Below are 18,326 nucleotides of genomic sequence, written 5' to 3'. Positions count from 1 at the left end.
TTTTTTTTCCAAACTATGCCAAAGTAAGGAAAAATTCAAATATTATCTAGGGATTGAATAGGGTAGACGGGGCAAAGAAAAAAAAATTAAGGCACTTGCTTCTATGGGAAGGGACCATTTTCAAAGTTTGTTCACACCTCCAGAAAAAGTTTTAATTATAGAGGTTATTTAGGTGGTTCAAATTTTCCCGAGCTATGTAGAGGAGGAATAAAATGAGATGCTAATGGCTACTATGGTAGAAGATGAAGTTGAAGGGGTTTTAAAATCCATGCAAAAAGACACGAGTCTGGGGCTTGATGGTTGGACTGTCAAATTCTTCCAACATTTTGTTGAGTTAATTGGGTATGAATTTACTTGGGTGCTGGAGGAATCAGGAGCTAGAGGTTATGCTTATGAACCTTTCAACTCTAGCTTACTAGCTTTAATTCCTAAAACTGATGATCCCTCTTCCCTTGAGGACTTCATGCCTATGTCTCTATGTAACTGTATTTATTAATTCATCACCAAAATTATTATTCTTCGTCTGAAACCAATTCTTTGAAGGAATATATCTGAGGAGCATTTTAAGTTCCTCTATGGTAGATAGATTCATGAAGCTACTGGGGTAGCTCAGGAGACACCACATAACATCAAACAAAGTAGGAAAAAGTCTTTATAGTAAAAATTGACTTATCAAAGGCGTATGATAGAATTAGCTGACCTTACATATGTATGTTGTTAACACACCTATGTTTTAGTATTAGTTTCATCAATTAGGTCATGTGATGCATCTCAAATGTTAGTTTTTCAATTATAATAAATTGTGCAGCATCCCCTTTCTTTCATAGCCAAAGAGGGCTTAGACAAGGATTCCCTTTTTCCCCACTCCTATTTTAGCTGGTAGGAGAAGGCCTAAGTCAACTGATTATGGAAACGAAACAAAGAGGTGAGATAAAATTAATAGAATTAGTAACAACATGTTTATCACACATGCGTTTTTATGGATGACATACTTATGTTCAGTGATGGAAATAGAAGTGAGATACAACAGTTGAAAATTTCTCTTTGTATATTTTTAAAAGCAACTGGGATGTGTATAAATGGCCATAAATCAACAATAGTACAGGAAGGTTTCTTGGGGAATGAGATAAATAGGATCATTGTGGTAGTCCCCTTTGAAGCTAGAACCATGAAGTATAGTTTCAAATATCAAAATTTCCATCTTAGGCCCAATACCTACAAGAAACATGATTGGAATTGGATTTTGGAAAAATTTTAAATGATATTAAATACCAGAGCTATAAGTTGCTTTTGAGAGTTGGAGAGTGGTTTTAATTAAATTGGTCCTCCTAGCTATTTCAGTCTATTGGATCACTCTCACATGGGTTCTAAAAGGCATCCTCTAACTTAGATTAGAAAAGTGTGTGTCCACTTTCATTGGGCTAGATCAAAGAAGGATGCAGTACTTCCTTGGATAGTCTTAGGTAAAATTACTCATCCAAAGGCTTGCAGAGGTTGTTGTATAAATGACCTCTCATCTTTTGCAACCTCTCTAGTAGAAAAATTGGGGTGGAGGTTATTATCAATGGAAAATTTATGGAAGGAAATGGTGAAGATAAAATACATAGACTCGGTTCCCATTGAGGAATGGATGCACAACACTAATAAAATTTCCATAAATGCATCAACAATCTGGAAGGTGACAATGGACTCTTTTAGCATTGTAGAAGATGGACTAGCATGGCATGTTAGAAATGGGTAAATCTCAGAATTGGAGTTGATCCGTCGATGGGGTGCAATGAGGGTTTTTCCCTTTCAAACAAGATAATGGGTTTTTTGCACACCCAAGGTATTCAATTCATTAATAACATTGCAAGGGAGGCACTCTCTATAAATTGGCATCAGGGATGTAAAACAAAAGATGATGTACAACTAGTGCCTCTCTGGGGAGAAGAATGACATAATTATATAAGAGAACTAAAACGCACTAATGTTAGGATAAGGGATCGAGATGTGCTTCGATGGGTTATGATCCTACAGGAAAATATATTCCAAAATATGTTTATATCTTTTTAATGGTCAGAAGAACATGGGGGGTATAGGACTAGTGGTGCAAACTATTGTGGAAACGGAAAATATTGGAGAAATCAAGACTCTTTTTTTGGTGCATCCTAAAGAAAAAAGTTCCTACTTGGGATATTCTTCAGAAGACGAACAAACACAAAAATGGATGGTGTAATTTATGTAAAAGCTCGGAAGAAACAGTCTGTCACCTTTTCCTAAGTTGTCCATTCATTAACAAGGTTTGGGAGTCCATGTTGAGGCTACTTGAGATACCTCAACCATGGAATGGGGAAATATATTAGATCCCTGGAAAATATGGTGGAACTCTCCTATTGATGAAACTTTTATAAATATCCCCTTGATCATCTCTTAGGGAATATGATTGGCTAGGAACAAGGGCATTTTCTAGGACACCCCTCTATCACACTCTCCAATTGCTGTTGAATGTGACTCTTTTCTTTCTTTAATGTTAGGTCCCTATAATACTAGTGATTCCCCCACTACTATTTTCATTATAGCCCTTATTATTATTATTGTATCCCTATTGTCCCCATATTGTTATTAGTGTGCCCCATAGAAGTTCACTATTGTTATTATTGTGCCCTTATATTATTATTGTTATGTCGGCTTTGATTATATTGTGACCCCTTAGACTCCTATATATAGAAATGAGGTTTAGTCATTTGTATCATCCAAGAATTATTCATTTGTGTAATGAAAAGGAGATTTCCCCCTCGAAAAGGCTTATTTTGAAGTCGTTGATATATCTTTTCTATATTTTTGTGAGTTGGTTCATAACATTTGGTACCAGAGCTTTGGATTCTAAGGTTTCACTGCTCCAAATAGGTCATCATGGAAATTTCGCTATAACCTTCTTTTTGAGATGTTTCAGAAGCCAAAACAAAAACACATTTGGGCCAAAATCTTGATGATCCTCGGCTCTAAATTTTATATCTTGTATTGATATATTTTCAGAGATATGATTTTAAGGAAATTAGGGTGTTTAAAGGCTCCGAAATTACATCCCGAATAGGTGACCTTGGGAAAATCATCATAATTTTCTCTCTGAGTATCAGATTTAAATTTCATAAGAAGTTACAGAAAGAGAACATAATTTAGTTTTTTTTGCATCGTTTTCAGGTCCGGAGGTTGAAACAGTGACATGTGGCACTTTGTACAAATTCGCTCGACTGAAAAATTGTATAATCAGGTCATATTGGGATATTTGGCATACCTACTTTTTGGAGAATCCAATTCCAATAAGAATGGTGGCTTTCAAAAGATAACTCAGAGAGCTACCCTAGTTCACATTTTCAAACCTTGGAGATCCGAAATTTTAAGATACCTAAGATTCAAGATTGAGCTCCTACAAAGTGAAAAAATGTGTGTAGTTTTTTTTAAATTTTGTGTAAGTTTTGTTTGAAAAATTAGTTAAAGGAATTCAAAGGGCATACTGAAGCATAATTATCATTAATTTATGCCCTGAAGAAATAAAATGGAAACACCTAGTAAGAAACCTAAAATATCTAGCATGGCTCATGAAGAAGAGAAAGAAATGAAACATGATATATCAAAATTATGAGACCAAGTGCAACAAAATTCACTCTCACAAAAACTAACAGAAGCTAAGATGGATGGTTTAAAGAAAGGCATGGAAGCTAATGTGGATGGCATGGAAGATAAGATGGATGGTTTATAGAAAGGCATGGAATCTAAGATGAGTGACATGGGAGCTAAGATGGATGGTTTAAAGAAATGTGTGGAAGCTCATATCAATGATGTGGAAGGTAAGATAAAAGGCAAAATGGAACATTTCAAGACATATTTTAAAAATTTGATACAAGAAATGTTTACTAATGGTGAAAGGGTAGTAAAGGAAGCTCATGATGAGAAAAAAAGAAATTTTAATCATGATTTCATAGACTCTAACGTTGGATTGAAGCCCCAAAATGTTCCATAGATCGATATGGGGAAATTTGATGATAAGGATCCCGTAACATGGATACTACAAATGGAGCAATATTTTGATATGCATAATGTGAAAAACACACGAAAGGTATGCATTGCAACTTTATATTTGCAACCAAATCAGTTTGTATGGTATTGATCGATTTTCTCTCATAAACAAATTGTCACTTGGGAAATTTTTATGGAAGAAATGATAGCACATTATGAGGAAACAAAAAGTGACACCTTTTTTAGCTAATTGATAGATCTCAAACAAAAGGATTCAATGATGGAGCACATTGAGGATTTCCAAAATTGAATATAAGGGTAAGAGATATTCAAGAGGAGCATAGAATTGATGTGTTCATAAGGACTTTAAAGGATAACATCCAACATGAGGTTCATCTTTGGGAACCTCATTCATTGGATAAGGCATTCAGGTTGGGAAGAAAAATGGAAAGAAAAATTATTACAATTACGAAGCCTACCACTCACAACGATAAATATGGAAGTGTTATTTCCCCTAGCCTTCCACAACATACAAGGTTGACACCACAAAAATTGCAGGAAAAAAGAGCAAAAGGGCTTTGTTACACTTGTGATAAAAAATACAATAAAGGTCATAAGTGTGCCGAGAATAAATTATTTTACATAGATTGTGAAAAGAAGGAAGAAAATGAACAAGAAACATTGAGAGAAGAGGATATACACCAGGAAGAAACCCTAGAGAAAGAAGAAATGAATCCGACCATATCTTGTAATGCATTGGTTGGAATTACCACTCATCAAACTATCAAGATAGAAGGACATATCAAGAAGAAAAAGGTAATAGTGTTGATTGATTTGGGGAGTACACATAATTTTATTCATTTTAAGATAGCCAAGGAATTGAATTACTTCCTATATACAACACCAGAGTGTCAAGTGATGGTTGAAAGTGGAGGAACCATAAATTACTCTTGAAAGTTCCCTAATACCAATCTATCCATGGAAGAATATGTATTGAATAGCCCAATACTTTCCATTCCAATGGGTGGTAGTGATGCTGTACTAGGATTCCAATGGCTAGAATCCTTGGGTACAATAGCTTTTAATTTTCAAGAACTTTTCATGAAATTTTGTTCGAAAGAAAATGAAGTTGAATTAAGGGTTATTGCAAGGAAACCTAGAAAGGTAATAAGCTCTAATGGAATGACAAAGCTTCTAAAGAAAGAGAAATGAAGTGTAATTGCACAATTATTTTCACCTATACGTTCCAACATTGAAATCATCTATTTCTCTAGATCTCCAAAATGTCTTGGACAATCATTCCAAGGTATTTGAGACTCCCAAAGGCCTTGCACGTATTTGTGATCATGATCATTCTATTCATTTGGTTCGAGGAACTTTTCCTCTAAACATCACACCTTATAGATATCCCTATGCCCAAATGAGTGAAACTAAACGTATGGTTGCAAAAATGCTAGAGGTTGGTATAGTTCAACCTAGTCAAAAACATTTCTCTGCTCTAGTAGTATTGCTTCATAAGAAGGACGGATCATGGTGCATGTGTCCAGATTATAGGTAGCTCAATAAGCTCAATATTAAAGATAAATTTCCCATTCCTGTGATTGATGAATTATTGTATGAATTGCATGGATCAATTACATCACCAAGTTGGATCTTCGTTCAGGATATCATCATTTCCGAAAGCAACATTTAGAATTCATGAAGGTCATTATGAATTTTTGGTCATGCCTTTTGGCCTTACCAATGAACCTTCTACATTTCAAGGTCTGATGAATTCCATTTTCAAACCCTTAGAAAATTTGTGTTAGTATTTTTGGATGATATACTAATCTACAACAAGACTTGGAGGAATCATGTTCAACATGTTGACAGGGTGCTCAAGCTATTGGAGGAGAAACAATTATATGCAAAAAGGTCCAAATGTTTCTTTGGAGTACAAGAGGTGGAATATATGGGTCATATTGTATATCATGAAGGTGTTAAGGTAGACCCTAGTAAAATTAAAGCCATTAAGGAATGGAAAATCCCTACATCCATAAAGCATCTGCGAGGATTTCTTAGGTTGACACGGTATTGTATGCAAGTTTGTTAATAATTATGGCAGAATAGAAACACCTATAACAAAATTATTGAAGAAAGATGCGTTTTAATGGACTCCAGAAAAAACAAAGGCCTTTGAACATCTTAAAGAGGCAATGTTCCAAGCACTGGTCTTAGCTACGTTGGACTTCACAAAAACCTTTATTGTGGAATGTGATGTGTAAGGAAATGGAATTGGTGTTGTTTTAATGCAAGAAGAAATACATATTGCTTTTGAAATTTTTCCAATCAAAGGAAATCATTTACACAAAGATATTTATGAGAGGGAAATGTTGGAAATACTACATGCACTTAAGAAATTGCGACCCTAACTAATGGGAAGAGACTTCAAGGTAAAAAATCATCATTATAGACTTAAATAATTTTTAGAACAAAGATTATCTTCTGAAGAGCAGAAAAAATAGGTCACAAAGATGTTGGGTTATGACTTTGAAATCATCTAAAAAATAAGGAAGCAAAATATTGTGGTAAATGTAGTCTCAAAAAAGGATGAGAATGTGGAAGCATTACTTTGCGCCATCTCTATTATCCAACCAGATTGGATAAACGAAGCAAGGGATGAATGGAAGAATGACGAAGAAGAGTGGGAACTCATTCAAAAGTTACAAAAAGATCCCAGTACATCTGATACATTTAGCTGGAAAAATGATTGGTTATGGTACAAAGATCGCTTATGCCTATGTAAGAATTCCCAACTCAAACAAAAGATTGTTATGGAATTACACACCTCTCCCTTAGGAGGGCACTCACAATTTGCAAAAATTTAGCACAAGGTTAAGAAGGAATTTTTTTGGATGGCCTTAAATCGGATCTTCAAAAGTTTGGGGCAGAATGTTTTGCTTTCCAACAAAATAAAGTTGAAACAATTAGGACCCTAGGTCTATTACAACATTTATCCATTCCAATTCAACATTGGGAGGACGTTTCAATGCCTTTTATCAAAGGTTTAACCAATTCTGAAGGAAAGAGTGTTGTCATGGTGGCAGCTGATAGACCTACCAAGTATGCACACTTTTGTGCATTATCTCATCCATTTAAAACGAGTACAGTTTCTACTACATTTATGGAAACAATTGAAAAGCTACATGGAAACCCAAAGATTATTGTAAGTGACAAAGATCCTATTTTCACTGGAAATTTTTGGACATAATTATTTTCTTGTCTTGGTACTCAGTTAGCTCATAGCTCATCTTATCATCCTCAATTTGATGGGCAAATTGGGATAGTAAACAAATGTTTGGAAGGATATCTTCACTATTTTGTCTTTGATAAATAGACAGAATGGGTGAAATGGTTGCCTCTAGCTAAATGGTGGTATAACACTTCCTTCCATACTACAGCAAAAATGACCCCATTTATGGCACTTTATGCATATCATCCACCATCCATCACATCATATTTAAGAGAAAATTATAAGGTTCAAGCAGTGCAAGATCACATCAAGCATCAACAACAAGTTTTCCAACTCTTAAAGGTTAACCTCACTTTGGCGGAGAATAGAATGAAACAACTGTAGATCAACATCACAACGAAAATAGTTTTGATGTATCTAACTGGGTATTCCTACAGCTACAACCATGTAAACAAATGTACCTCAAGAAAGTGAAGAATGATAATAAATTATCACGAAACTATTATGGTCCATATAAGCTGTTGCAAAATATTGGTACTATGGCATACAAATTGGAGCTTCATGGAGCCTCCCAAGTGCACCCAATTTTCAATGTTTCATGTTTAAAGAAGGTTATAGGTGACAAGCTACTGGTTCAAAAAATATTGTCAGAACTTGACAAGGAAGGAAAAATCATATCAGAACCTGAGGCAACCATAGAATGTTATGAAGCCAGCTCACAAAATGATAGAAAAGAAAGATAAATGCCTTAGAATTCAGCCTCTTTCAGGGGGCAACCTCCTTTACATTACACAAATGGAAAATTCTTGGATGATATAAATGAAAATACCTCCTTTCTATATAGGATTCTAAGCAGTCATAATGTAATTAGAGACAACATAACAATAATAAGGTAAGGGGAAAACAATAGAAATAGTAGGATTCTATCGGGCCCAATAATAACAATATGGGGACTACATGGGCATGAAAATATAATAAGGGGGTTGCACTAATCACAATAAGGGGTTACACTAGTAGTATCGGGACCTAACATGTCCCTCACCTTCAAAATGTGTTGTCCTCAACGCTTGAGTAGTTCTGGATGCTTCTATATAAAATTCTCATCCTCCATGTGGAATCTTCAGCGGGTGAGTTCTTCCACTTGATGAGATAATCTGAAGTTGATTGATTTCGTAGCTGTTGGGATCTTGTTGCCGTGACTTATTCAGGTTCCAATATGATTTTTCCTTCCTCATAAAGTTTCGACAATATTGTTTTAACTGGGAGCTTGCCACTTATAAACTTGTTTAAGCATGAAACATGGAAAACTCGGGTCACTTAGGAAGACACAGGAAGCTCCAATTTGTATGCCATAGTACCAATATTTTGGAGTGTCTTATAATGACCATAGTACTTTGGTGATAATTTATTATCCTTCTTAGCTTGATTGAGGAACATTTGTTTGTATGTTTGTATTCGTAAAAATACCTAGTCGCCTTTATCAAAACTTATTTCGCTCCAATGTTGATCTACTTGTTGTTTCATTCGATTTTGCATGAAAGTGAGGTTATATTTTTTCTTCTTGATATATCCTTATATATTGAGAGATTTTGGAGTGGTAATTCTACCAATGCATTACAATATATGGTTGGATTCATTTCTTCTTTCTCTGGGGTTGGTTCCTAGTGAGTATCCTTTTCTTTTGGTGTTTCTTGATACTTTTCTTCCTGCTATTTCATTGCTTCAATTTGTTATATCTCTGAATGTTTAGATCTCCAAGGTCTATAATTACGAGCTGTGGTAGCCTTATGTGTCCTCTTTCCAACCCTGCAAGTTTGATCATAATTGGATTTCCGAAGAAATAGATATGCCAATATTCTACGATTACCTAATTATAGACTAGTTCAATAGAGCGAACTTGTATGATGTGCCACGTGTCACTATTTCAACCTCAGGTTCTGAAAATTATACCCAAAAAACTATAGTTTGTTTGATTTCTGTCACGTCTTATAAAATTTGAATCAGATCCTCATAGAGAGAGTTATGACCATTTTCCCAAGAGCACCTATTTGGGATGTAATTCGTGATCCTGCAAAAACCCTAAATGTCTTGGATGATATCTCCGAAAATATAGCGAAACAAGATTTGAAATTTGAGCCAAACCTTTACCACGAGTTCGGCTCAAATGGGTTTTCATGTTAGCATCTAAAACATCACAGAAAAGAGGTATAGTGAGAATGCCACGATGGCTTGTTTGGAGCAGCGAAACCTTAGAATCCAAAGCTCTGATACCAAATATTATGAAACCAGCTCACAAAATGATAGAAAAGAAAGATAAACGCCTTAGAATTCAGCCTCTTCGAGGGGGAAACCTCGTTTACATTACAAAAATGAACAATTATTAGATGATACAAATGACAAGACCTCCTTTTTATATATAGGAGTCTAAGCGGTCATAATGTAATCAGAGTTGACATAACAATAGTAATGTAAGGGCACAACAATAGCAATAGTGGGCTTCCATGGGGCACAATAATAACAATATGGAGACTACATGGGAACAAAAATATCATAAGGGGGTTGCACTAATAACAATAAGGGGTTAAACTAGTAGTATATGGACCTAACATAGATATAAGAACTTGACATCTAGGAAATCGATCAATTTTGGAGTATCTCGTTAGCTGGAAGAACTTACCAGCTAAAGATTCCATATGGGAGAATGAGAATTTTATATAGAACCATCCAAAACTACTCAAGTGTTGAGGACAACACTTTTTTGAAGGAGAGGGGCATGTTAGTTCCCTATAAAACAAGTGATTCCCCCATTACTATTGTCATTGTAGCCCTTATTGTTATTATTGTGCCCTTATTGTCCCCATATTGTTATTAGTGTGCTCCATAGAATCCCACTATTGTTATTGTTGTGGCCTTATATTATTATTTTTATTTCAGCTTTGATTATATTGTGACCCCTTAGACTCCTATATATATGAATGAGGTTTAGTCATTTGTATCATCCAAGAATTGTTCATTTTTGTAATTTAAAGAAGGTTTCCCCTTCGAAGAGGCTGATTTTGAAGTCGTTGATCGATCTTTTCTATATTTTTTTGAGCTGGTTCGTCACATTTAATCGCTCTACCATCTCTATAAAAGTCCACTAGGAGCATCAGAGAAGAACATATCAGGCCTGATTTATCTTGGTCATATTTTGATGGTGCCTTTGACACATAGAATAGATGTGGGTTAGGACTAGTTATCCATGTCAATAAACACAAAATTCTCAAAGATTCAGTTTGCCTTATCTCGGGATCAAAAAATTATGCATAACTTCAATCCTTCAAACTATTAATGTGTTGGCTTATTGAATTGGGGATGGGATCAATACAAATTTTAGGTGACTCATTAAATGTTATTAAATGGTTTAACAAAGTAGATAGATGTCAAAATTATATTTTGATTCCAATCTTAGAAGAAATTTTGCATTTAAAAATGGGTTTTGATGTCATAATTGTTTGCCACATTCATATGGAGCGTAATATAGAGGAAGACCACCTTTTGCAGGGAAGATTTGCAATAGGTTTTGGGCGACTAGTGCATGACTGAAGTGGGGGATGAAAGGATCCATGTGTTGGATCATCAACCATACAATTTTTGACTAGTCTGGCATGACAATAATGTTTATCTTTTATCAACTCAACTATTTTGTTGATACATTACTGTATATCAGACTTCTTATGGTGGGTGGTGATGCTAGTATATATATATATATATATATATATATATATATATATATATATATATATATATATATATTGTAAAGATAGACTATTGTATGAATCATTTTCTCCATTATTGGAGAGGCCCAAGAACTAGACATGGATATTTTTTTTGTATATGGCACTGAGTAGTGATTTCTACGATCAGTTCCGCTCTTCTCTTGCTATATTTTTTGGTTGAAATACAGTACTCAGAATGCTTAATTGCATCTGCCTATGTGAATTTTTATTGCCCTAATAGAAAGTTTGATTTTTCCTCGGGAAAAGAAAAAAATCAAACCTAATTGGATAAAAAAATTAGAATAAAAGAATAATAGATTAAATTAAATAAAATAAATTAAAAATAAAAAACCTAAAAACTAATAATAACACTATGTTGATGGTGTTGGACCCACAAACATTCAGAGGATCTCCCCGAAATGAAGTCCCAACTAGACCTCACATTGTTTAGTGTAGGAGTCCCATCTGGTATTATGGCTTGGTTGCCATTATCTTAAAGATATGCCTTAGCTCTTGCCTATCAGCACATGAGAGTGGTATACTTAATCTTCAAACAACAAGGTTCATGTGCCTGGTGAGTGCTTAGTGAAGCTTGTGTCAAAGTTCTTTCGTTGTAGAAGGAGAGGATGAGAGTGAGTCTCAAGTCAAAATCGAATATTCGCAACTCTATTAGAGACACACAACACAACAGGACATGCACAGCTTCTGATGGAGTAGTCCACAAGGATGCAACATTAACAAAGAAAAGGTGAAAAGATAGCACGTACAACACCCAATAGAGCAGTCCAGATGAGTGCGACAGTCATTTTAACATGTTTACTAGAATTATTATGTCAAGTGTCCAGTAGAGTAGTCGACAATGGCGAGACAACATTAACAGCCTATAAAAAACATTTACAACAACATATGTACTCAAACAACTGAAATAATTCAACTGTCATAATATAGGTTAAAGCAACATGCATTACAAGCATCCAAACAACACTACTAAAAATGAATACAATACATGTGTGAACAAGTGTTGGCCTATTAATAGGCTTCTGAAGTAAGAAAATGTTCCAAGAAAAATACCCACACCATTACATCACTAACCCCGATAGAAGGGCGTTGGAGCCACTTTCACTCCTCAAAGAAAATATTATAGACTCTCAAGGCTATGTGGAAGGAACAAAAGTGAAAAGTCATTTGCATGTACAAATGAGGGGTATATATAGCCAAGGGTGAAACTGACCATTGTGATTGTTCAAATTCTCTCATGATTGTTTGAATTACATGGCTCTTCGACTTACATGACTCTTTAACTTCATTCATGGGTCTCTTGGATTTCCATGTTACATTACATTTATTACATAGTTATGATGCAAAGTAGGCATGTTGCTGAGGTGATTCATGCAATAACTCGACATGACGCTACTGGTATGCACATGTTGGCTATGCTTATTCGCGTCAAGCTATTGTGTTGTTCAATGATGAGTATGCCCGTGTGTACCATACGTTCATCTTTGCATGACAGGGTATGTAGCGACTTCAATGCTATTGGTGTTCTCTTGATGGTTCATGCACATGCATAAATCTCCTTCACTGAGACTTGGTATGCTTCGTGTGTTCACCCAACCAGAAGAAATTCATCTAGAAAGTGATCCTTGTTCATCCTATTCATCGTTGTGCCATGTTTTCTCCATGTACCTATTCCTGCAATCACTCATGACGAGAGGATATGAAATCCAGAAATCCCCTTAGTCTATTGTCATGCATCATCTTTCATTGTCAGGTGTAGGTGATTAGGAGAGAGGACGAGGCTTTGAAACTGTACAAAGCACATTTCAGGTTGGGATATAATGCTCCACAGAACGGTCAACAAAAATTGTGTAGAGGTCACTTGGAGGCTAGAATGAACAATCCAGAAAAGCAATGAGATTATGTGGGATTTGGCTTAGCTTGGAGGTAGAACTGTGCAATATTTCTCAGGAAGGTAGTGCAGATAAGAGAGGACACACTAGTAGTGAAAAATGCATAGAGTTTGAGGGGAGGCTGGGAACGGGCTTGTGGGAGCTTACTGGCCAAAACTGCGTAGAAGTAGGAGGAAGTCATGTTGGACATGTCTGCGCAATTTCTAGGCTAAGTAGGGTGTTGGGCAGCTAGTGGACAGTCTAGGAAAGCTGCACCATTTTCAGGAGGAGTAGCAGGTCGGCTAGTAAGGGGACTAACTCACACAACTACGAAATTTTTAATACAATGTAGTGACAAGCAGTAGGTGCCTCTTTGTCTCATCTGCGCAATTTCTTCAGTCAGTGGAGGTATGCATGCTAACATCTTCTCCATAATTTATGGGAGGATTGAAGCCTGGGGTCACTTCCTAGTCAAACTCTTTGGTTCACCAACGAGAGGCTTTATGGATTGGCTTGTAGGAAGCACATATTGAGATGCCATATTAGGAAAAATTTTCATTGTTCTAGGTGACAGTCACCGAGGTTGATTCTAGGATTACATAGTGCAAAATGCATGGGAGGCAGACTCAAGCTCTACACAATTATGAGTAGCAGTACTTGGTCACTAAGGGTTAACTGCATAGTGCATCTCAATGAAGGTTTCGCTAATGGAGGGTGTTTCAGTCAATAGAAATTCAGAAAAATGGCTAAGCATGTGAGCAAGTGAACTTTTGTATATATGGCCTTGTGAACACACACTTAATAAGACTTGACGACAATACAACTCAAACCAACAAGATAACACATGCTCAATGCGGCTAACTATGGAACAGTCTAATGGTGAAAGAAACAAGTACGATACTTTAGATAGACCTTCAGACAACCACTACAACACTTTCGTAATTATTCTTACAACATTATGAGTGAGTGCGATAAATGTTTACATAGTGAACACAACTCAAACACAAACCTTCAACATCACTAGAACAAGGTTGCAAGCATGACATAGCAATCAACATGTTGAAGGTGATAGTTTTGTCAAACAAGCGAAAAGTAAGCAAGACATGTAGAGGAAACACATGAAAGGACCGTTTTTGTTTGTCCACATGCATGTTATTGAGGATAGGATGATATTAGAATGACAAGTAGTCCTACAAACTCAACTAAGAGGTGTACTTCAAAAGGTGTTCTTTACTTACCATACTTACCCTCGAGATGGTCATGCATCCAACAGAGTTTGTTTGTGGTCCTGATATTTTTCCATCACTTGGTCTCTTGTTCTTTCTCCTCAACTCCTTGGGAGTGATCTCAGCATGAGTGATGGATTAGCACGGTTTCAGCAAGAAGCGACTACTGTCAGGATGGGCTACGGGATGCCCTTTTGCACAGTTTCTGGATGCAAGGTAAATAGGAAAGCATGGAGAATATTGTGCATTTTTAGGCACATAACACTATTGTGGGATGGGGTCGTTGGAGGACATCTCTGTACAGTTTCTGAATGCAGGGCAATCGAACTGATCTATGCATTTTTGGAGAGCAGTGGTGGCTGCCTCTTTGCTCTGCACATTTCTTGAGAGAAATTTTGGTTGGGGTCTCTCCACACTATGGTGTTTCAGTAGCCAAGGGATGAAGCTTGATGGTTACATATGTAAAGTACAAAGTTCCAGGAAGCTAGATGAGGCTAGGTTTCTTAGGAAATGGGTAAGTTTGAGATTAGTGACGCATATGTAAATAGGGATAGGGCTCGACTGTGATCACACACCAACGCTTAGTGATACAACGTAGACCATCCAAATTGTATAAAACATAATCTGCTTGATGCAACAATCTTCGTGACAAGAGTGCGTGAAGTGAGTGTGAAACATGTCTATGTGATGATAGAAATCAAGTGTACATGCTTTCCCTTGAAGGAAAACCACATTCCCTTTACACTACAAACAATAATCCCTATGTCCAAAGATGACACATGCTGCATAAAGATGAGAACATGAATAAATTTTAAAATCAAGGAGGGGAAGCTTGAGATCATCAGCTTACCAATAAGTGACTAAGGATGATCGATCGCAAGATCTAAGTTAGGCTCTGAAATTTGCATGTGATCCAAAATATTGGAGGTTGTTGTAGCAGCTACAACATTGGTGACAAACTGGTAGAAACCCATATCTCTTTATGGACCTTTTCATTGAAGGAAATGTAACTAGGTTCATTCTTCATATATTTAATTTTGATATTTGTATTTATTTAGGAAAATAGAAATTATTTTGATATTATTTGTCAATGAGTTTCTTGCTCATTGAAAATAGGTCAAGCACATTTAGAAGTACTTCTAGAGATTCAAAGTCAACATGTAATTATGAAAAGACCCTTTGAGGCCATTCTACATCATGTATGAAATCATAGAAGGTCATGGGAACACCTCCAGTACAAGTCAAGTCCTCTACTAGCATTAACGAAGTCTCCAAGCAACAAAAAATGAACAAAAATGAATTAAAGGGAAATCCATCAATTCGGCCTAAATGAGAATTCATGTTAGCTTGAATAGGAGGGACAAACCAATATTTATAGAGGTTGTCCACTCCTCAAAAGGACAACGAATTCACTCTGAAATATGTGAAGGATTAAGATAAGAAGAAGAGAAGGGAAGAAGCCTCCAAATTAGTGCGAAGAAGAAGGAAGAGACAACACAAATTTAAGGACTATTGTATGGCTAAAGGACAATCAAACATGGGCAGAAGGAAAGGTTATACCTACTGCTATAACAACCCTCTACCAGAGATAAACAAACTACATTTTTTGGGTATAGATCATAGGCTTAAAGAACGTCCTACTCAAGCGAGAAAAAAAGAAGAAAAGAAAGCAAAGTCAATAGGGCTAATACGAAGCATATAAAAACCACACGTGCGAGAAAAGAAGGAAACCTTGTGGTTATCATAACAATGTTATCATAGTCATATATATCTCTTCGTTGAAGGCTCAAACTAGGCCTACAAATCCTCCCTCACAAGTGAAGGAAGAAGAGACATAACTGAGCAAGAAAAGGATTGGTTCTAGGGCTAGAAACAGTCACACGTGCAAGGAGCAGGAAGGGCTTGACAATAGTTTTGGGCAGCAGCATAAGAAGCCTAATTTGAATGTGAAGTTATGTCTACAAGGTATCCCAAGGTTAGAAAAGAAGGTCCTCCTTATAGCAAAGAAAATGAGCCCTAATATTCTAGGGTTTCCTAACCTAGAGGACAAAGTGTTGTAAGACAAAGTGCCGCAAAAAGTTTTGTAAGATGTGCCAGAAGTTACAGTGCACAAAGAGGAAGGATTTGACTCATTCTTGGAGGAGATATTAGTAAAGGATCTAGGGTTTGACAATTCTTCAAATAAGAAGCTTCAATAAGAGAAAACTTACAAAGGGTTTTCCTCTCAAGAGTGGAGAGGGTTTGTCCCTAGTAAACAGCAAAATTTTGTGTTCTTGTTATTTTATTTTGGTAGCATTTTGATGAAGCAGACACATATGAACTAAGAAGAATAATAAGAAGTGTAAGCTAATAAGAAAATTAAAAAGGCTTCACAAATTGTTATGAAGTCACAGATAATCATCACAACACAACTCTGCCATATATTCTCTAACATGGTATCAGAGCGTAGGTGACACATCAAGGAAAGGGAAACTCAAGAACAATCAAGCATCTACAAAGTTGAAGCATCAAGCTTAAAAGTTTCAAGTTTCAACCCCTTCAAGGACAAGAAGGGTCTACATCGCATCATTTATCAACGAGGGCTAGAAAGGTAGAAGAAGAGCCTTATATAAAGTCACCTACAAAGAAGAGCAGATCTACATCAAGACACAAGCCTTCAAGCAAACCTAAACACCAAATAAGTCCACTTAAAGAAGGAAACTTGAAGGACATCAAGGTCTAGGGAAGAATATCCATCAAGCTTTCAAGGAGTAATAAATTCCATCACATCTCAAAATATATGAAGTAAGTACATGTCCCCATATGAATATACATCAATGTCTTTTGGTAAGAAAAGCAATAAGTTGGTAGGCACCAATAACTTTCTTGCGTGGAAGAAAAGGATTGATCTACTTCTCAAGCAGAATGAACTCCTAGAATATTTCAAATGGAAAATCACTATCCCTACTAAGGAACAAACTCAAGCCTTAGCCAAGTACCATAGGGATGAGACAATAGCTCAAAGGATTCTGAAAGAATCAATCAAAGACTCTCTCATTCCCTATGTATCCATGTTTGAGACATCAAAAGAAATTTATGATAAGATAGTAGAGCTATTCGCAATATCTACAACCGGAGAAGAAACATCTCTAAGGAATGAATTATAGAAGATGAAGATAATAGAGGAAGGAATATCTCCCTACTTCATGAAAATCTCTGAGATGAGAGATCAACTTTAAGAGCTTGGGGATGTCATGTTTCATAGAAAAATGACAATTGTTATACTCAATTCTCTACAAGAGGAATCGAGAAACTTCACATCTAACATATATTCCATGAAATAAACAACCACTCTCACTAAAATTTGGTCTCTATGTAGAATAGAGGAAACAAGTCTTAAGGAAAAATAAGATGTGGGATCAAAGGATCAAGCATTTTGTACCACGGAAAAAGAAAGGGTAAATTTAGCAAGTTTGGTCCTTGAAGAACAAACAACAAAGATATGTCCAAGATCCAATGTTTTGGTGGCCAAGAATATGGACACTACAAAAGGGATTGTCCTAAGCTTAGAAGGACAACAACAACAAAAGAAAGAGGGAAGAAGCTCACATAACTCAAGAGATGAAAGAATAAGGAAAGAAGCAAAAGAAGGAAGATCCTCTCGATCTCTATTATGGCTAGGTAAATCTCTCTACTTATAGACTTCTTTCAAAATTTGAGTAAAATAAGAGCATCTAGGAATAAATTAAATCTCATGGCTAGAAACACTCTCTAGAATCTAGGAGCATGATGTAAATAAAGTTCTAGACACTCATGTATATGTAGCATTTATGAGAAGAAAGCAATTCACAAGTAGAAATATCTACTAGGATAGAGAAGCATGGACAATATAGCTTAGGATATTCATGTAGAAGAAACATAGCTAGTATATGACCTCATACATGATGAAAGAGAACTTGATCATGATAAGAATCTTAGAAGACCGAAATCATGAAAGGAAGGAAACTTTGCAAGGTGAGGACCTTTAAGATCCTATGATGGAATATTCAAAAGAAGGTTTGTGACCCAAGGAAGATGTCTCATTGGGAATCCCATTCATGGGATTCAAGAAAAGAGATGATATGTAGGTAGGCTAAGATGAAGCAACAAGGGCAACACCAAAGGATGATCAAGGAGGATCAAGATTAGGTATGTATGCATCAAAGTTTAAGTCATGTTATCAATTGTATATTATTAAGTCATG

Source organism: Pinus tabuliformis, chromosome Q, assembly GCF_031772625.1.
Source record: "Pinus tabuliformis cultivar Carrire ecotype Pingquan chromosome Q, CPIR1, whole genome shotgun sequence".
NCBI lineage: Eukaryota > Viridiplantae > Streptophyta > Pinopsida > Pinales > Pinaceae > Pinus > Pinus tabuliformis.
The sequence above is the reverse complement of the archived record's forward strand: the minus strand, read 5'-3'. Positions refer to the sequence as shown.